General features: G+C 39.1%; 1 protein-coding gene and 1 pseudogene across 6 annotated transcripts in view; both read left to right on the top strand.

Annotated features, from left to right (window-relative positions):
• Nucleotides 1–21,428, top strand: part of LOC116466484 (large ribosomal subunit protein eL14-like) — a 30,541-nt pseudogene extending 9,113 nt beyond the window's left edge.
• The window catches only part of CADPS (calcium dependent secretion activator), a 487,405-nt gene that overhangs the window by 76,727 nt on the left and 389,237 nt on the right, over nucleotides 1–21,441 (top strand). The window lies entirely within an intron of this gene.

Below are 21,441 nucleotides of genomic sequence, written 5' to 3'. Positions count from 1 at the left end.
GGAAAGCCCAATCTTATAAGGTACTGCTAGCAAACCTGCTCAGGAGATAACCATTATCCTTATTATCCTAGTCAGGAAACACATCTTCCCTCTGCCCTGCAGAGAAGCTCTATTTCTACTTTGCAAGACTGTTTGACATGTAAATATCCTTGAAAGGACAGCCAAGAATGAAAGTGGTCAAAGAAATGTAGAAATATCATGGATAATCACTTCCCAACTGTGACGGTGGTGGTGGTGGTGGTGGTGGTGGTGGTGGTGGTAGCGGTGGCTAACATTTATTGAGCTCCCATTTCCCAGGCATGATCAAGCCCTTTGCATACATAATCTCATTCAACCCCATTATAAACCCCAAATTATACAGTATTGTCTACATTTATACATTAAAAATAGCTGAGGCTCAGAGAGGTTAAGCAACTGCCCCAGGGCCACATACACAGAAACTGGAAGAGCCAACACTTGAGTGCAGGTTGATTTGACTCTAGAATTTGTGCCTGTAATCCTAACATTATCTTGCTGCTTGACAAAGTGTATTTAGACCTGAATATATTCCATAGAGGAAACAAGTTATTTAAAAATAGAGATAAATTTAGGATTGGTCTGTGAAGGTATAATTTTTCTTACCAAGATATCAAGGAAGAGTGTTTCATAGGTGAACTTGTTGAGCAAGTAGGTGACACAGCCGATTTGAATCTAGGTAGTCTGCCTCCAGAGTTAGAGCACACCAACAGGCTATATGGCTAACACTGGAGAGAGGCACCCTCGGCTACAAAAGCCAGAATCTAGAGTTAGCTCTGGACCAGTAACCCCCTCATTGTTTAAGAAATGCACAGTTCCTCAGAGCACCCAAGTAAAGTGCTGTCAACAGTGGTGGACAATCTGTGAAGCACAATCTGTGAAGCACTGCTCTTCTCCTGTAGAAGATGGGCAAGTTAGGCACACATGATGCACATATGCTGTCTAGAGGAGTGTCATTACAGGGTGCTGGAGGATGACCATCAGGTAAAGCTTGGACAAGCAGCTCTATAGGGTAATACTAGGAATGGCTGCTGAAGTTCATGCCAAAATATCTGCTGATGTCTAGAGAGACTCATGGCAGTGGATTCTCTATCAGTACTTGGGAGCTTCTGTTGCTTTAAGAGCCAATACAGGTCATTCGTTCTTTACTCAACAATTTCTTAATGAATGTCTCCTATATGTGAGATCCTTGTTCATAATCTGGCATAAATACTGACAAGCCTGTTACTGGGACACAAAGTGAAACATTGTGTAAAGAAGCTATGTAGAAAGATTAATGAGAGGAAGCAGGAAAAAGTACCTAACACATCCTAGGGATATTGAGGGAAGCTTCACAGGGGTAACATTTGGGCTGAACTTTAAAAGATGAGTAGAAAATTCATCTTCCTGTTTGTATTAGTGTTCTCTAGAGGGACAGAACTAATAGGATAGATGCATATCCGAAGGGGAGTTTATTAAGGATTATTGACTCACACAATCACAAGGTGAAGTCCTACAATAGGCCATCAGCAAGCTGAGGAGAAAGGAAGCCAGTCCAAGTCCCAAAAACCTCAAAAGTAGATAAGCCAACAGTACAGCCTTCACTGGTGTAAGCCCAAGAGTCCAAAAGCTGAATAATTTAGAGTCTGATGTTCAAGAGCAGGAAGCATACAGCACAGGAGAAAGATGAAGGCTGGAAAATTCAGCAAACCAAGTCCTTCCACGTTCTTCTGCCTGCTTTATCCTAGCCACACTGGCAGCTGATTAGATGGTGCCCACCCAGATTAAGGATGGGTCTGTCTCTCCCAGTCCACTGACTCCAGTGTTAATCTCCTTTGGCAACACCCTCACAGACACACCCAGGAACAATCCAATCAAGTTGACACTCAGTATTAGCTATCACATTGTTTATGTGCTTCATTGTATTTATCTCAGTCTGGAATGTTTATTTAATGCTTAATTGTATATTGTCTGTCTGCCATGTCTTTCATACTCACTTTTGTATCCCCAGCTCCAAGTATAGTGCCTAGAACACAGTAGATGCTCAGTATTTGTTGAATGAATGAATGACTGAGTGAATGAATGAGTGTCAAACATTAAGTTTTGCATTTATTCTTCTTCATAGTGGTTTCTAAAAAATATATATGTTACATTTTTCAGTCTCAAAAGATTATTTTGTTATAGATTACTTTCAGGAAACCTTTTTTTGTGGCAAACTTTTTTTTTTTATTATTATACTTTAGGTTTTAGGGTACATGTGCACAATGTGCAGGTTTGTTACATATGTATCCATGTGCCGTGTTGATTTCCTGCACCCATTAACTACCTTTTATTTATATTTTTTTCTTTTTTTAACTTTTCAGTTCAGGGGTACAAGTGCAGGTTTGTTACATAGGTAAGCTTGTGTCATGGGGGTCAGTTACACAGATTATTCTATCACCTAGGTATGAAGCCTAGTACCCATTAGTTATTTTTCCTGATCTTCTCTCTCCTCCCACCTTTCACCCTCCAACAGGCCCCACTGTGTGTTGTTCTTCATTTAGCTCCCACATATAAGTGAGAACATGTGGCGTTTGGTTTTCTGCTGCTGCATTCGTTTGCTAAGGCTAATGGCCTCCGGCTCCATCCATGTCTCTGCAAAGGACATGATCAGGAAACCTTTTAAATTTGCCTTTCTGGAAATACCTATCTTCTCTATCAAACACGAGACGAAGTGGAGTGAGAGTTGATTGGATAATTCGTTCATTATTCATTAAATATTTTATGGGCGTCTACTGCATGCAAAGTGCTGGGAGGGGAGCAGTCACACAGAAGGCAAGACTTGATCCCTACCCATAAGGAAACCAAATATAGTCACAGGACACAATTTGTGGGCCACCTATGTAAGAAAGAACAAAACAAAGAAATGTAACTGCCATTCCTCAAGAAAAGAATGGGATTAAAGGGCTATTTCATGGACATTCCCTGAGGAAAAAAAAACAAAAACAAAAAGCACACAGTAACTCAAACTGATTTTCCGGGAGAAAAACTTTTGGGTTGGATGATACAGGTTAACTCTGTGCATTAATTTCTCCAGACTGTCTCAATGCCATCTCACTTCTCTTTTTCTCTTAGAATAAAGGAAAAAATATGCAGTTGGTGAAATTGTAAATATAAGCATGCTTACAGTTTTAAGAAAAATAATGACAAGCTTAGCAATATTCTAGCATTTATTTAATTAGCAGGTGATTACTAAATACTAAATTATGGGAAGCAGTGTTTTCATAGCAATGATTTGTTTACCCAAGGAATTTCTGTCACACATTTTTTGATTCCAACACTTCCTACAATTATTCAATTTTTTTCCTCTCTGCAGCACTAAAACACACAGTTTATTAAGTAGTCTGGCTTATCTGCAAATATGCTGATCCTGAATGGTTATAAAATATTTATGCAGGTCATTTAAGTTGAATCAGAAATGGTTTCCAATCAGAGTGAAATCATCTCTTAGTTTAAGCAAATGATGCCCATATAAATAAGAGTTGCAATTATGCCCATGCCTAGACTCTCTCTGCTATAGGCCCTCTCTGGAAAATTTTTTAATGTATTTTTAAGACATCATTTGTCTTCTTATGTAACTCCTTCATGGATTTCATCATCCTTTTTCTTAACTTGACCAGGTGCAAATTGCTGCCATTCATGAGCTCAAGAAAAGGAAGTTGTAAGCGTGCTTCTTAAAAATTCAAATAAGCCACAGCATGGTAGTTTGTGCCTGTGGTCCAAACTACTCCAGAGGCTAAGGCAGGAGTATCACTTGAGCCCAAGATCTCTGGGCTGTAGTGCACTATGCCAGTTGGTGTCTGTGCTGAATCCAGCATCAGTGTGGTTATCTCCTGGTAGCAGGAACCACCAGGTTGCCTAAGGAGGGATGAATTGACCCAGATCAGAAACAGAGCAGGTCAAACTCTTATGCTGTTCGTAGTGGAACTGCACCCGTGAGTAGCCACTGCACTCCAGCCTGGGCAAATGTAGTGAGACCCTGTCTCTTAAAAAAAAAAATCCAATGACATAATACCTTCATTTTCCTGAATAAAACCTTCATAGCTCCTGGTTCTTACAGGATCAAATTCAAGCTTTTTAGCACATGATTCAAGACTTTCCATGACCTGGCCCATGCCATCCCTTCCTCACACTTAACCATCTAACATGTAATCAGGTAGAGTGTCCCCGCCATCATGATTTCTGTACCCCTGTTGATGTTCCTTCCACCTGGAATATGGTCCCAGCCTTCTCTACTCAGTTACCTCCCATTGATCCTTCAGCAATCAGCTCCTTTTTCATGTCTTGCAGGAGGCCGTCCCCTACTATCCAAGTCTGGTTAGGAGCCCGTCTGTGGTCTGTAATACCAGTGGTAGACAGAAGGTTCTGTGGAAATCATCTGTCCACATGTGCCTTGCTTAAGAGACTCAAAGTTCTTCAAGGGCCAGAATGTGTTTTATTCCTCTTTGACCCCCAATGTCTGGCACTTTGTGGGCACTCAATGAATATTTGTTGAATGAATGAATGAATGAATGAATGAGGGCCTATGAAGAAGAACCTGAAACAGAAAGTTGGTAAATCAAGATGGACCTTAAGAATACAAGCTTTAGTAAACAAGAATGGTCTGAAGAATCCAGCTAATGTAAAGAGAAGCAAATTTGTGTATTTGTTGATTTAATGTTTATTGAGTGTCACATGCTAAGATAGAATGTGCAGTGATAAGAAAAACAAGGGCCTTACCTCATGGAGCTTACATCTAGGGCATATCCTAACAAAAGTATTTTTTTTTTAATGGTAAGTACTCTGAGGAAATAGAAAAGGTGAGGGTGATGAAAGGGTTGTAGTGGAAGAGGTTTGGATTAAGAAGAGCAAGCCTCTTAGAGATGGTGATTTCGAAAATGGCACCAGAAGGGTGAGGTTTTGCCAAGAGCTGGTGGGACAGTATTCTAGTGTGTGCAAAGGCCCTGCAGTGAGACAGAGATCAAGATTTTGAGGAAGAGGAGGTCTGTTAGTCTACAGAGATCTTTAATTATATGGCCATTTTCCGTCAAGAGAGATGGAGAGTCTGAGTTCTTAGGAAGATATCAGTAAACATGAGTGGCTTGTGGGTAGCTCTGAGACCAAACGCACTCAGCAGCCTGCAGAGAAAGGCCCCCTGAGATCCCCTAGCGCTCTGGCAAAGAGACGGTGATCTGAACAAGAGCCCGCCACAGGATAATTACTGGCATCCACATTCTCCAGACTGATGTGCAAGAGAACGGAGAAATTCGATTTTTAGAAATTCTTTACCTAAACTACTGAGACCAGAATATTCATCAGGAAGAGCTCTTGTATTTTTTTTTTTTAACCACCTTGCATCTGTCTTGTAAACACGAACAACAGATTCTCTAGTCCACAGAAATGTATCCGCAGGGCCCTCCCATCCTTAGGGAAAAAAGATGATGGAATGAGGGACATTAGCAACAGTTTTTGTTATATTTTTCATTACCATCTACCATAAATACAATAACAAGAATAGCTAATATTTACTGATTATGAGTATTTACTAAATACCTGTGACTATATCAAACATCTCATGCAGAATGGTTTACATGTGGGCTCTGGAGTCCGGCCTCCTGAGTTCAAATACTGCCTGATCCACTTACCAGCTCTGTTGTTTTTCTGTAAGTTACTAAATGTATGTGTATTTATATCCTCATCTGTATAGTGGAGACAGGGGGCACATCCTGTGGACCACTGTGAGGAGTAACTAGGGAATATACAAAACGTGCTTAAAGGAGCACTTCATACATGCTGATGTAAATACAAGCTTCCATCACTACTTACTTAATTATTATAACAAACGTATCTAGTTGACACAATTGTTATCCGCATTCTACACACAGGGAAACTTCAGAGGCTTTATATCATGTGCCAAGGTTTCACGGTTAGTAGGCATTGGCAGAGCTGGGAATTGAACCCAGACTGATTTTCGAGCCCAAGCTGTTACTCATCATTCCATCATATTTTTTATTTAAATTAGAGTTATCACTGGATTCCACTAGTCCATTTATTCACATGTGTATCTTGGCAGATTTTGATTGTATATTTTATTTGCTTGTTCGTTTGAGAGGGTGAGTGATAATTGAGTTGGAAGCCCAAGGGTCTTTAGTTTTGCCTGGACTTCTTGTCTCTAGGACACCCCAGGGAGTTCCACAGGCCCTAACAACAAATTGGATGTTAATTAGAACTCTTTCTCTTCTAGGGATTTTCCACAGTGTTATCTGTAATTTATAACAATGATTTTTGAGGAAAAAAATCATCAAACAAATATGCATGCATGCACACATGTGCACGCACACACATGCACACACACGCACGCACGCACACACACACACGCACACGCACGCACGCACACATTCATACCATATGCCCAGGATGGTTTCAATTTTTTAAAAAATTGTATCTGAAAGTCCATGAATCTATTAGTTCTCTTAAAAAACGGATTAATTATCCTCCAAAAGTAAGCCCATCCCTAATCAATATGAGATAACTGGTTTTCTGTAGCTGGGGTCAGGATGAGTCAGAGGAAAGAACCCAGTTACTTGGTACAGTCATTTTCCAGCAATGGTTTATATCAAAGGGTCTACGTTCTGGTTTAACTCTGAGGCTGCAAAATGAGAAATGCTGCTTAATGGAGTGATCTGCTGCACATATTAGCTCAAATGCTGAATGTCTTCCTCCAAACTCTTCTATAATTTTTAATTCAGTTCATGGATAAATTTGGTCAACAGCACCACTGAAACTGATCGTGTATAATTCAGGTCTGTTTTGGATTCCTTTGAAGAAGACCCAGTTACAGAGAATACCAAAAGGACCTATTTTAAATAAATAGTGATGCCACATTCTACACCATATTAAATTTTGTTTGTTAATGTTTCACAAGCATTATAAATACTTGTTGTCACTTGGCGTTCATAAGTTCTTGCAGCATTTGGTCTGAAAGCTGAGCAAAGTAGGGGTAGTACTAATTTGTGAAGAAAAGTACTTCCGAACACTTCTTATGCTGACAACCTTTAGGCAGTTTTTTAAAAGGTCATTCATTCCTGTAGTTTTCCCATTTTACAGATGAAGAGACTAAGGTACAGAAAAGATTTAAAATGTGCTACTAGGTGGCAGAACTGGGCTTCCAATCCAAGTAGTCTGACTGCAGAATCCATCCTTAAACCTTCTCCCAAAACTATGTTATCAATAAATATTTGTTAGCTTTGTGCAGTGACTTATGCCTGTAATCCCAGCACTTTGGGAAGTTGAGGTAGGAGGATCACCTGAGGCCAGGAGTTTGAGACCAGCCTGAGAAACATAGTGAGACCCTGTCCCTACAAAAACTAAAAAACAAATTGCCAAGCATGATGGCATGCATTTGTAGTCCTAGCTACTTGGGAAGCTAATGCAGGGGGATCGTTTGAGCCTAGTGAGCTATGATTTTGCCACTGCACTCCAGCCTAGGTGACAGAGTGTGACTTTGTCTAAAAAATAAAAGATAATTTTTTTAAGTAAATTAATTATAATGTGAGCTTTAATTGAGAAAATATACCAAGATCCTGTGACAGAGGACATGACATTTAAAAGTTAAACAAGGCTGGGCACAATGGCTCATATCTGTAATCCCAACACTGTGGGAGGCTGAGGTGGGAGCATTACTTGAGCCCAGGAGTTTGAGACTAGCCTGGCAACTTAGTAAGACCCTGTCTCTACGAAATAATTTAAAAATTAGCCAGGCACGGGGGCGCATGCCTGTAGTCCAAGCTACTCGGGAGGCTAAGGTGGGAGGATCACTTGAGCCTGAGAGGTCAAGGTCAAGGTTGCAGTGAGCTGTGATCACACCATTGCACTCCAGCCTGGGCAACAGAGCAAGACCCTATCTCAAAAAAAAAAAAAAAAAAAACATTAAACACACTCATTAGTCACATGAATTGACTCTCTTTTGACATTTTATTTGATGAACAGTATGTCCGTACTGAAGTGTTTTATCTTCCTACATGCTGATATTGATGAGAGTGGTGCATTCTTGGAGAATGAAGCCACATAAGATTCAGCATCTTTTCAGCATGGGCTGTGGTTAATACCCTCATCTGCAAAGGTCCAGCTGGTTTAAGGATGTGAATCTCCTGCAGCTTCATTATAAGAACCTTGATAAGTAAAACAACAGCAAAATGACAATTTATTGGGTACATGCTATATGCCAGGCACGTGCTAAGCACTTAAAGTACATTATCTAATTTAATCTTCACAAACCGCTTCTGTTTAAAGGATGGGGAAACAGAGAGGTAAACTATCTTGCTTAAGTTAACACATTTAGGAAAGGGCATTGCCAGAACAGTTTGAAAGGTAATTGTCTTATCTGCCATGCTGTACTGCATAGTGCACATTCCTACATCTTTTCTGTTTTACTGCTGTGACTTATCCAGTGCCTGGTGCCATGAGCAGATACTGGTACCTGCTGACTTATTGAGAGATCAATTGGTTGCTTGATTGACCGATGCAATGAAATGGAAAGTTGAGCAATTTTCTCCAGAGCACTGCTTCTCATATATGAGTTTTCATATGAATCACCTGGAGATCTTGTTAAAATGCAGATTCTGACTCAGTAGGTTACAATAGGGAATGAGATTCTGCATTTCTAACAATTCTGCATTTCTAGTAATTCCCAGATAATTCTGATGCTGCTGGTCCATGAGACATATTCTGTATAGCAAGGCTGTAACCTGAGCTGCCCAATATGGTAGTCACTAGCCACAGGTAGCTATTTCAATTAATTGAAATTAAATTCACTTCTTCATTCACACTGGTCATATTGCAAGCACTAACTAACCACATGTAGCTATTGTCTACCATATTGTACAGTGCAGATATAGAGCACTTTTACCATTCCAAAAAGTCCCATTGGACTATATTGCTATAGAATATTCAGTGTGTATAGGAAAAGAATCTGCTTTAAGATTCCCAGTTACATTCATATCGCATTTAATGGACCTGGAATTTTGTCTCCTCTCTTGTTTTGTCCTATTCATATGTAAGTCACCTGAACATTTGATGGGAAATGGAAATATTGCACAAAGAATACTGATAAATACATATATTTTTTTTTACTTAGGAGCCAACCCATGTGCTTGAGGATAAAAAAAAAGTCATAACACAGAATTATCATGACAATAACAAAAGCACCAGAACTTTAGTGAAAATGTTCTAATTAGACTCAGAAAATATATGAGGGTGTATCTGCAAATAGACACTCTCTGGTCCCTTTGAATCACAATGTGACTTTTCTCCATGTGTAGCTTTGCTAAGAACTGGACTTCCATGAATGCCCAAAGGTCTAGAAGCCATAGTCATTGTCAACAGAGCAAGGAAAATAACTTTTGATCATTGACAATATCCTTAAAAATCACGTTTTCCAATCCTTTCATTTTATAGACGGGTAAAGGAAGGCTGAAACAGGAGATGTAATCTGAAGTTCTTGGTAGTTAGAGCTGGTCCTCGGTGCAAAATGATATTTGCTGAACTAGTATGAATCTAGTTCTGTGACTCCCCACTGTACTATTTGCCTCTAAATGACACAGTAATCGCTGAAATATAGCACTGTTTACTTCCATTTCTTGTACTCTTTCAAAATATATATGGAGACATTAGATTCAGAAACAAATATACATGGAGACATAAGATTCAGAACAAATTGTCTGGAATAGAAATGAATAGGGCTACAATATTTATAAAGTAATTACTCTTGTATCAGTAGTACTTACTCATCGTAGGAATTTAGAAAAAACAAATAAAAATGCATAAAATGTAAATCAGCCACAATCCAGTTATTCAGAGATACTACTATAAAGTTGGTGATTATGTAGCCTTCTTATTTTTTTCTGTGTCCATAATTTACAAAAATATATGTTGCATACTCTTTATGAACATTTTCCTGCATCATTTCATAAAATTCTAAATCATTTCTAATGTCTGAAGTATTATTTCATTATATGATAATATCAAAAATCACATATTTTAAAGAATTTTAAGCCTTCTGATGAAAATTTTCAAATTTTCCTGCAAAAAGCTTGTATTCACGTACCTAAAAGACAATATATAAAAGTAAACTCCCTGAGAGCATGGACTATGGCAATTTTTTTCAAGGCTCTATTTCGCAGAGTTCAGAATAGGAGCAAACACATAGTGGGCCCTCAATAAAAGTTTGTTGAAGGGAGTGAGGGCAGGAAAAAATACGTTAAGGACTGGGCGGAGAGCCTAGCACATAATGAGGCTTGGTACATGTTAATTATAATTATTACTTTCTTTGAAGTTATTATTATTCACATTCTCACTGCACTGCAATATTTTGATAGGTTTATTTGAAACTATGTCTAAGAATAAACATAAAACTTCTGAAAGACTCCAGCTACTTCCTTTGTCTTCTCATATGGATTACTTCTGTTGTTGAATATCTCTGGAACGTGTTCCGTGTGAAGCTGGCTTCTGCACCCCTCCCGCTTTTTTGCCAGCATATTTGTAAAACTTCTTCCTTGCTGTCAACTGATATTTACTGAGTCGCAAAGAACAACATACTGGGGCAAAGTAGCCTGAGCAAAATACTGTTAAATTTATGAAAAACAAGGAAAATGCTAACAGGCCTGCCATTTTCAATAAAATGCTTGAAGTGTGCTGATTAGACTCACATACTCCTACTCCCCTTTTGGGGTGACTATATAGAGGGTTTATTAAGAACACGGGCTTTAGGTTGGAACTTGGAGTCTTACTCTATTCTGGCTGTGTGACTTTGGATATGTTCCTCAGTCTCCTTAAGTCTTGGTTTCCTCACTTGTAATAGCGGTGCTTATTTCTCAGGATTGTCAAGAAGAACCCCTAGCTTTATATGCAGTCATATAAAGCTCTTGGCACCAACTCTAGCTCAGATAGTGGCCGTTGATACCAGAACTTCATAAACACCAGTGACTGAGAATGAATATGTGTCAGTTTTATGTTGCCACAGTTCTGTTTTACAGACTTGACATTTGCTTCCAAATTCTAATATATTAGTGCATTTGATTTTGCTGTGCTTACCACTTGGGGAAATCTTTCAGCAGGTTTTATTGATCCCATTTTCTGCTTGGAGAAAATGAGACCCCAAATTGCACAGTAAATGCTTCTGGTATGCTAGAGATTCAGAAAAATGTTGGAACTGGAACTTCAACCAAGGCATCTCCGTTTCCAATTTAAAGTGTCAGACTACTTCACGGTAACCATGCAAGTGGTACTGGTGATAATAATGCTGATCATGATGCTGGTGGAAGTTTACATATAATGAATGCTTTTTTTGACCAGGCCATATGCATTTATACACATTTACTCATTTAATCCACCCATGAATATAGGTGCTATTTTTCCTAGAAGTTGAGTTTATTTGTCTAGGATCATATAACTGGGAACTGCAGACATGTGACAAGAAACCATTTCCATCTGATGCCAAAATCTATGCTTTGAACCACCGCAATCTGGCCAATAAAATCAATCATTCAGAAACTAATACCTGCTCTCAGCAAAAATCAGGGAGAACATATTTTTGTGATCATTGAATGAATGTCTTTGAAATCACCAGCATTGAATATGGAGCCGGATTAATATTGGAACCTCAACTCTGTTTCCTATTTGCAGTCCTATTTAAGATGAGTGAAAGATGCCCTAAGCCCTTAGTCCTTCAAATTTAAAGTTCAGTAGAGTTTATTTTTAAAATCCTCTTGGAAAAATATATGGGCAAAATCCTGCTTTCCTTCATAAGGAGAGACTTATTTTGTCCGTATTTGTTAGCTTTCTGGTAGAGCACAAAAAGAGGGGCAAGATAGCAGTTTATTCAAACAGAGGAGTCATCTGATTGAAAATACACTAATAATCCCATTATTTAAGAAAGACCCTGTCTGCAGGAAATCCCTACCACCAAGGAATATCATACATCAAAAGCTAAAACAGGGACTAAAGTGCACATACAATAGCCTTGCAAATTTTACAAATACAGCTGTGTCGGGTCCCAAGGTCATTCTGATATGTCTTCACAACACATGGATTGAAGTCATGGATCTTGTTTAAGATCATTTAAGACCTTATTTACGATCTTATTTAAGATTTAGACATTGAGAAGTGTGTAGCTTTCCATGGGTCACCGACGTCGTGGTAAAGTGCGTGCTTTTCTTAACCTTCTTCTTAACTCAGTTGGTTTTTATCTGAGAAAACCTAGGGATTCAGCCACACAAGCAGAACTCTAGAGGAAATTGAAGGAAGAATACATATGGTTATAAGTACTTGGCCTATGTCCTGCCCGATTTCTTCCAAGACCCTCTTATTTTTCATTCATGCACTTTGTAAATAATTAAGGGAGGTATCTAATGAGAAAGGTATTGCATTCACTGCCTGCCCTTCAGTTATTTCAGATTTGACTGTGTGGTGTGTTCATATCACATCATTCAAGTGGGCCTTGAGGGACATCTGACCTAGTTGAGCAGCTGTACCTTTAATAAAACTGCCAAAATAAGTATGACATTTTTTACGCAACTGTGAGAAACACATTAAAGACACATTAAAGATGACTTATATTTTATTATTATATTTAGAACATGAATGATTGTGACCAGACAGCTTGATTTCATGATGATGATGACAATGACAAGGATGAGGACAATGATAATGATTCTGGTGATAGTACCTAACATTTTGGTATACTTACCATGTGCCAAAGACAGAGCTGCAACATCACATATTATCTCATTTAATCTTTGTAACAGTCATAATGCAGATACTATTAATATACCTGTCTTACAGACAAACTGAGGCTTAGACAAGCCAAGCTATTGTCAAAAGGCCACAATAGATTCAAAATTCAAACTTCAGCAGTCCGATTCCAAACTGAAGACCCTTAATCACTATATCCATGGTTTGCAAGCTATTTTGAACACACATCCTGTCAGTAAAATATTTTGAGGCTACCCTCTTCTTTGCACTCCTTTATTAATAACTAGTATTATGCTAATATACTATACATGGAAAATACAGATAAAAGTATACATTTAAAAGGGTGAGCTATAGATAAAATAATGTTTTGGTTGTGTTTATCAATGGTATGATAAATACATTGATTTATTTATGTTTTCACTCTCATGAAAATAAAATAATATTTTAATCAAAAATATGCTTGAATATGCTTCAGTATTTTTGAAAATTTTTGTTTCAGGCTTTCTGAATTAGTAACTCAAAGGCACAGTTCTGGGGCTTTTGGTTTTTTGCATGTGTGTGTGAGATAGGATCTTGCTCTGTCTGTCACCCAGGCTGGAGTGCAGTGGTGCGATCTTGGCTCACTACAACCTCCGCTCCTAGACTCAAGTGATCCTCCTGCCTCAGCCTCCCAAGTAGGTGGGACCACAGGTGCATGCAACCATGCCCAGCTGATTTTTTGTATTTTTGGTAGAGACAAGGTTTCGCCATATTGCTCAGACTAGTCTCTAATGTGGAGCTCAAGTGATCCTCCTGCCTCAGCCTCCCATATTGTTGCGATTACAGGCATGAGCCACTATGCCCAGCTTGAGGTTTTTAAAAAAATACTTGATCATAACTGAAAAAGATGCCTCAGAAATATCCTTAGATTCAAATGAAAGATAGGCATTGCTTGGCTGCCCCAAGATATCTGTGTTTCAATTCTACCCACCAACTACTCCAGGATTTTTTAAAAATCTGCTAGCAAATTGCTGTCTTTTCTAGTGTCAATCATTGTTATTATTCAATAAGTGTTTCATCTTTATATTTTTTTGAAAGTTTCTTTAAAACTTACTAAAATTCTTAGTTCAAAACCTCTGAGAGCAGATTAATCAAGTTTGTAAGATCATTTACAATATTTTAGGAAGATGTTTGTGTGTGCGTGTGTGTGTGTTTGTGTGTGCGTGTGCGTGTGTGTGTTTTGTAGGGACAGGTTCTCACTGTCACCCAGGCTGAAGTGTAGTGGCATGATCATAGCTCACTTTAACCTCGAACTCCTGAGTTCAAGCTCTTATCCGAATTTAACCTCCTACTTCAGTAGCTGGGACTACGGGCATGTGACACCATACCTAGCTAATGTATTTATTTTTTTAGAGATGGGGTCTTGCTATGTTGCCCTGGCTGCTCTTGAACTCCTGACCTTAAGCAGTCTCCCTGCCTCAGCCTCCCAAAATGCTGGAATTACCATTAGAGATTTTTATAAGCACATCGAATATATGGGTACATCATCACATCACACACTAAAAGAGTCATTTCCAAAAAGAGTTTCTACTTTCAAATTGCTTTCTGCATGACATCCTTTTTTTCAATGATTAACAAGAAAATAACTTTATTTTTATATATTTTTATTTTATTTTGAGCAGAGTCTTGCTCTGTCCCCCAGGCTGGAGTGCAGTGGCACGATCTTGGCTCACTGCAACCTCTGCCTCCCACATTCAAGTGATTCTTGTGCCTCAGCCTCCTGAGTAGCTGGGCATACAGGCATGCACCACCATGCCCAGCTAATTTTTGTATTTTTAGTAGAGACGGGGTTTCACCATGATGGCCAGTCTGGTTTTGAACTCCTGGCCTCAAATGATCCGCCTGCCTCAGCCTCCCAAAGTGCTGGAATTACAGGCTTGAGCCACCATTCATGGCCCTTTTTTTTTTCTTTTTGAAAAGAGTTTTTCTTTGTGTCCTAGATGCTTGGTTTTTTATGTCTTACTAATTATGATGGTTTCAAGCTATCATTAGCTGACATCTCAAGACACAGTATGCACAGGGCACGATTCAGTGTTGATGATGATCCGTATATCAAATATTTTTCCTGTTTGCACTCGGAAGGGCTGATCTTGAGAGATTGGAGGAACTCATCTGTTGTAACCTCCTGATATGGCCAATGAGACATAAGCACAGTGTTGATTCTGCCATTTTCCTACTCACTGTGCTTACCTTCTTATCATCAACTTAATCACCTTGAGCAGGTATGGGAGCAGGGAGGCTGATGGGTCTTTAATGGTATCACATTACATTCTTTCAGTCTTGGGAATGACCAGAGATCTCACCATTATGTACTGCGTGAGTAATGCAGTTCTATAAGAAGGTTACTTTGGTATCAACAACAACAACAAAAACGCTGGTTGGCAAAGCAAGGCTCAAAGTGTATGACATTCAAAAAGCAGCTTTTGAAAATGTTTGCAGTGTGGCACAAACAAATGAAACTCTCACAGTGCCAGGAGGTTGAGATGAAACATGATCATGGTGGGAAAGTTACATTGCTATAAATAGACCTGGTCACTGGCATTCCCTGCCTTTGACCCCGCCACCACTCCCACCAGAGTTATATCACTCACTAACTTTTAAAAACACTCTAAATTATGAAAATATCAAACATATATACATATAAACAGGTAGAGAGGTTAGTTTAATTAACCCTCTTGTACCCATCATCCAGCTTATTAATGATCACTTCATGTTTAATCTCTTTCATGTGTGCTCCCCATGCTTCTGAAATGAATTATTTTAAAGCATATTCCAGGCGTAACATTATAGATATTATAATATGAATCTCCAAAATATAAAGATCTGTTTTTCAAACATAACCCACCGTGCCATTATTACACCTGAAACCCTGACAATAACTCTTTAATATCCTCAAATATTCAGCCAGTTTACAACTTCCTTAAAGATCTCACAAATATTTTCTAGTTCATTCATTCAAATCAGGTTCCAAATGAGCTGCATACATTGCAATGGATTGATATGGCCCTTATGTATATTTTAATCTACAGAATTTCTCTCTCCCTATTATTTTTCTTTTTTGCTTGCATTCTTTTCTTGAAGATACTAGATCATTTTTCTTGGAGAGTTTCCCGCAATGTGGATTTTGCTGGTTACACCCGTTGGTATTATTTAACATAGTTCTCTCCATTCCCCATAAATTGGTAATAGGATCCAGTGATTATCACATTAATATTTGATTCTTCTACAAGAATACTTCAGAGGCAGTATTTGTACTTCCATCAGTAGACACATAATAACTAGTTCTCTCTCTTTGGGGACTGTTAATATCCATCAGTGACAATTGCCTACATCTGTTATTTTATTGGGAGGTGCAACAGGGTGAAGAGTATCACTCTATTTTTCATGTATTAGCTGGAAAAAGCCTATAAAGAGAAAGTTTTTCTCATGAATTATTTATTTAGTCTGAGATGCAATTGGTATGGTATGCACAAACACACACAAAAAGCTTGATACTTATGTTATCAAAATAATGGGTTGGTACCTTAACATCCTTGGAAGGTGATCATTTATATATTTTGTTTTATGAGTAATATTACGATTGAAATAATTTGACATCACATCTATGTAGCCATTATTTTTATACATTCTCAAACCATCTTTGGCCAGTGAGAGCCTCCTTTAATTGGTTCCTGTGTCCTTTTTAAATAGAATCTCAGCAGTCTTTGATAGCTTCCTTAATTTCCGGTAAGATAAGTGTCATCATGTACATTTCATGCTTAAGACAGGAAATCAGCCATTGCTCCAAGGAACCCTGGTTAAGTTTTATAGGAAATGGTATTCAGAGGTCACACTCTAGACATCATTTCATTTTAAGCTTTGGTTTGTCTTCCATTTTTATAATGTAAGTGTGCATGTTTGCATTCACGCATGTATGCACTTGTGTGTATTTCTCTCCTTCTCTCTTAGATAAATAGTACCATGCTATACATGTGTTTCTCCACCTCATATTTTTAAATTAACAATATCTAATGGAGTTCATTCTATAACAGTATCTAAAGCTATTCTCTACTCCTTTTATACTTGCACAGTACTTGAGTGTGTGGAGACACAATTATTTAACCAGTCCCCAGCAATAGACATTTGCTATTATAAGTAATACTTTAATAAATAGTCTTGCATATATATCTTTTTTAACTTGCCTCCCCTAACTTTATAATTGTGTCTAACAGGTTAAGAAAATTGCTTAAGGTCTCACAACTAATAAATGCTGAGCCGGAATTCAAGTCCCACATAGTTGTCTAGCTCCAGACCACAGGAGTCCCGATATATATTTGCTGTCTTTCAATTTTCCCAGGACTGCTAACACATCAGACCTGGAATTAGTTCAGTGTAGAGGTACTGCTAACCTGAGGCTCAGATTAATAAAAATAAGAAAGAGTCTTGGTTTACCATTACTTGATAAATACAGAGTTTTAGGAAGTTGTCTTTCAGAACTTGGGTCTGTAGAAGGAAACAACCGTAGTTCTTAGTGGTTCAAAAAAAAAAAAAAAAAGTTGAGGTGCTTGAAACTACAGTTTACCTTTTACTAGAAACAGAACACACATCACTGACATTGCTTGCCCAGGTCTCAGACTGATGACTTAGGTCATCTTTGTGCGAGAAAAGCCACACATTTTTAGCATTTATTTTCTTTCTGGAACCATAGCAATTTTCTGGAGGAATGTAAGATGCTATATTAAAAAATGCTAGACTAGGCCAGGTGCAATGGCTCATGCCTGTAATCCCAGCACTTTGGGAGGCTGGGGCAGGTGGATAACCTGAGGTCAGGAGTTTGAGACCAGCCTGGCCAACATGGCAATACCCATCTCTACTAAAAATACAAAAATTAGCCAGGCATGGTGGCAGGCACCTGTAATCCCAGCTACCTGAGAGGCTAAGGTAGGAGAATCACTTGAACCCAGGAGGCAGAGGTTGCAGTGAGATGAGATCAGGCCACTGCACTCCAGCCTGGGCAACAGAGCAAGACTCCATCTCAAAAAAAAAAAAAAATGCTACACTATGTGCAAAACTCCTAAAATCCCATGCTTGTGCACCAAAGATAATTTTTGAGGCCACTTTTCTCTGATCCAGGGTTTAGCCCCCATGTAATCTAATATTTCTGCTCTTTAAATGCTGTACATCTTTTTAGAGAAAGAAATGTGACCATCATTCATGGCCAAATTTGACTCATGAAGCCATTTTGCCCTTTGGTGTCTTCATGAAAAAAATGTGAGTCCAAATTTACCTCTTTTAATGACACATTAAGTAAAGTGTTGGGCATGAACTCATATCATCCATTGGGCCTCATGATTGTCAACTAGAATGGTAGCTCCAAAAGGGCAAGATTGTTTGCTTTTTAAGTTATCACTGACTTTTCAATGCCTAGAACAGTGCTTGGCACATAGTGATGCTTAACAAGTAGTTGAACAGGTGGGTGGATGGGTGCATGGGTGGATGGGTGCATGAGTGGCTGGCTGGCTGGCTGGCTGGCTGGATGAATTAGGGCTTCTGAAATTTGAACAGTAAGTCCTGATGTTAAACTTTAGAGAGGCTTCATTAATGCCCACCTTGTACAAAAATTACCAGAAGGGGGAAATGTCTTTTTCCCCCCCCTCTGGTATTTCTTTTCTGTCTCCCACCTTTGGATATCTTCTCCTTTCCCCATATATTTTTAACCAACATTCCAGAATGATGCGTCTGTCCTTCTAAACCTTCACCAAAAATTCAGATCTCTCGGGAGAGCAGATGTCAACTGAGTATGGGTAAAGGGAGACATTAGGAAATGAGTGACTAGAAATTGATATTTAGCTTTTCATAGAAGCTTGTTAGAACTCAAAAATCTCAGTCAAATTGTGAGGGCTCTGGGGACCAAATACAAATGAAGAATTTCAGTGAAGTGAAGGCTGTAAGGCCTGCTCTGGTCCTTTATTTTTATTTTTATTTTTTCATAATCAAAGAGATCCAAAAGGTTGTCTTTGAGGTGCAAAGACTTGGAATGTGCAGCTTTTGTATCTCCCCTACCATCTTGCCGTCTGCTTGGCTTTGAGTACTGGCTTCCATGGGGCATCTCAGATCACCTCAGCTGCCATCTGCCCCCACACACAATCGTGGGTGTGTTCTCGCTCCCAGGATTAGTTTTCTGTCTAGCCCTTTGGTCCCTCCCAACAGAACTTAACTTGCTCTTTTCAGAATACTTGTCCCACGTTGCTCCCCTGTCCATTTCTGCTCCTGGATTCTTGGCTGCCCATGCTGGGAGTCACGTATGTCATTGTCCCTTCTCTGCTGACGTGTTAGAGGCCCAGGAGGCTGATTCAGCGTATCTACTCTTCTCTGGGCTTCACACCCAACTTCAAATCCACTTATTCTTTGAAACGAGCTTTGAAAGGAGGAGTGACTTTTGTATTTCTATATAGGAGTGTATCCATGGAGTATGCATTCTGACATGGCCTCAAGTTGTTCCTGCTAGTAGATTGACTGCTCTTATGTTTGGCAGCAGCCAAGTCAGCTGCAAAAGGGCTGGTGGCTTTGTCTGCTGTAAGCCTTCAGGGTAGCAAACATTCCTGAGAGAGATTGTGGAGTCTGCCCTAGGACAAGTCTCCTGGTTATGTTTTATGTGAATATAGTAGTATGTGTCCTCTTACCCCAGAAAAACACACCTCCTGCAACACAAGTTTGGTTGCTTATCTGAGTATATCTCATTCATATTAGCAGCCAGAATCACCGATAATGAAGCAAATTGTACCCTAATAGTATCAGCCCTAATAGTATCTTTTTAAAAAATAAATGTATGAGTCCTAAGATATAGATAATGACTAACATTTATTGGATAGCACTTTACTGCCAAGCCCTATGATAAGTCTTTTATATATTGTCAAAGTATATTTTTCACAAAGTTAAAAACATGACTCATATAAATATCTAATGAGCCGTTATCAAAGATTTATTTAACTCATTAATGAAGGAACTAGCAAGATGGAAAAGCTGGTTCAAAGAGCAATAAAGGATGAGAGATTTTTATAGGCAGCTAGCAAAGGAATGCAAAAGTAAGTTTGCTGAGTTATATTCAAAATTGGTTAATGTTCATTAGATCAATAATGCTACAATTTGGGGGATCATCTTTTTTCCACTAGATAGAAATCATTTGCAACTTATCAGTATTCTACAGGTTAACATCTAGCTTCATAGAGTCTGGACCTAATCAGTAGAAAAAAGTAATTCAAACCAACTTAGAGTTTTTCTGGAGAATCAGAGGACCTCATTCCCCAAGCTCGTTACACGGTGCTCTTCATCACAAACCAGGTGACACATTTATCTTTTATTTTTATTTTCAAGTTTAATTTATAATTTTATTTATTTTTTTGAAATGGGTCTCTGTCACCCAGGCTGGAGTTCAGTGGTGCTGTCATAGGTCACTGCAGCCTCAAGCTGCTGGGCTCACACAATCCTCCCATCTCAGCCTCCGAAGTAGCTGGGACCACAGTCATGCACCACTATGCCTGGCTAATTTTTTGAAAAAATTTTGAGGTATGGGATCTCGCTATGTTGCCCAGGCTGTATTTTCAAGTTTTAGATCATTTTTTTATTTGGAAAATACCCCTGGGGCCAGGCACAGTGGCTCACGCCTGTAATCCCAGCATTTTGGGAGGCCAAGGTGGAAGCATTGCCCGAGCCCAGGAGTTTGAGGCCAGCCTGGAAGAAAAAAAAAAAAAACCCTATGAAATAAAGTACCATAAACTCTATGTGCAAGGGGCTGTGGTAGCCACTAGCCCTCAGTTCAATGATGAATCCCTTCTAAACAAGCAAATACTCTCAATGATGAGAAACTGCATCAAATGGCAACCTAATTCATTTTTAAAGAGTTCCAAATAACAGAACTTTATCCTTGTGTTATCCCTAAATCTGCTTCACTGTACCATCTACTGTCACCTGGTTTAGTCTTCTAAAACTGCATTGAAAAATCTAGTTTCCTTCTCACTGAGTGCCACTGACATTGTGTTGAGGAGCTTCGTGGAGGTTGGCCAGGTAACCTACATGTTCCTTGGGCCTTATGGTAGAAAACCGGTCACAACTGTAGATGTTATTGATCAGAATGGGGCTTTGGTCGGTGGACCTTGCACTCAGGTAAGGAGACAGCCTATGCCTTTCAAATGCATGCAGCTCACTGATTTCATTCTCAAGTTTCCACACAGTGCCCAGCAGAATTATGTCCCACAAGCCTGGCAGAAGGCAGACAATGCAAAATGGGCAGCCACATGATGGGCCAAGAAGATTGAAGCCAGAGAAGGGAAAGCCAAGATGGCAGATTTTGATCATTTTAAAGTCATGAAGGCAGAATGAGGAACAGAATAATCAAGAATGTAATTAAGAAGCTTCAAAAGGCAGCTCTCCTGAAAGTGTCTCCCAAAAAAGCACCTGCTATTAAGAGTACTGCTGCTAAAGTTCCAGAAAAAAAGATGACCACTGAGGGCAAAAAGGCTGCAACCCAGAAGGTTCCTGCCGAGGAAGCAAAAGGCCAGAAGGCAGTACCTCCTTTGGAAGCTCAGAAGAGTCAAAACACGCCAGCCCAAAAAGCACCAGCTCCAAAGGCATCTGGCAAGAAAGCATAAGAGGTTATTATAA

The sequence above is a fragment of the Hylobates moloch genome, unplaced genomic scaffold (genome assembly GCF_009828535.3).
Source record: "Hylobates moloch isolate HMO894 unplaced genomic scaffold, HMol_V3 SCAFFOLD_4, whole genome shotgun sequence".
Lineage (NCBI taxonomy): Eukaryota > Metazoa > Chordata > Mammalia > Primates > Hylobatidae > Hylobates > Hylobates moloch.
Note: the sequence above shows the minus strand (reverse complement) of the source record. Positions and strands in the feature narration are given on the sequence as shown.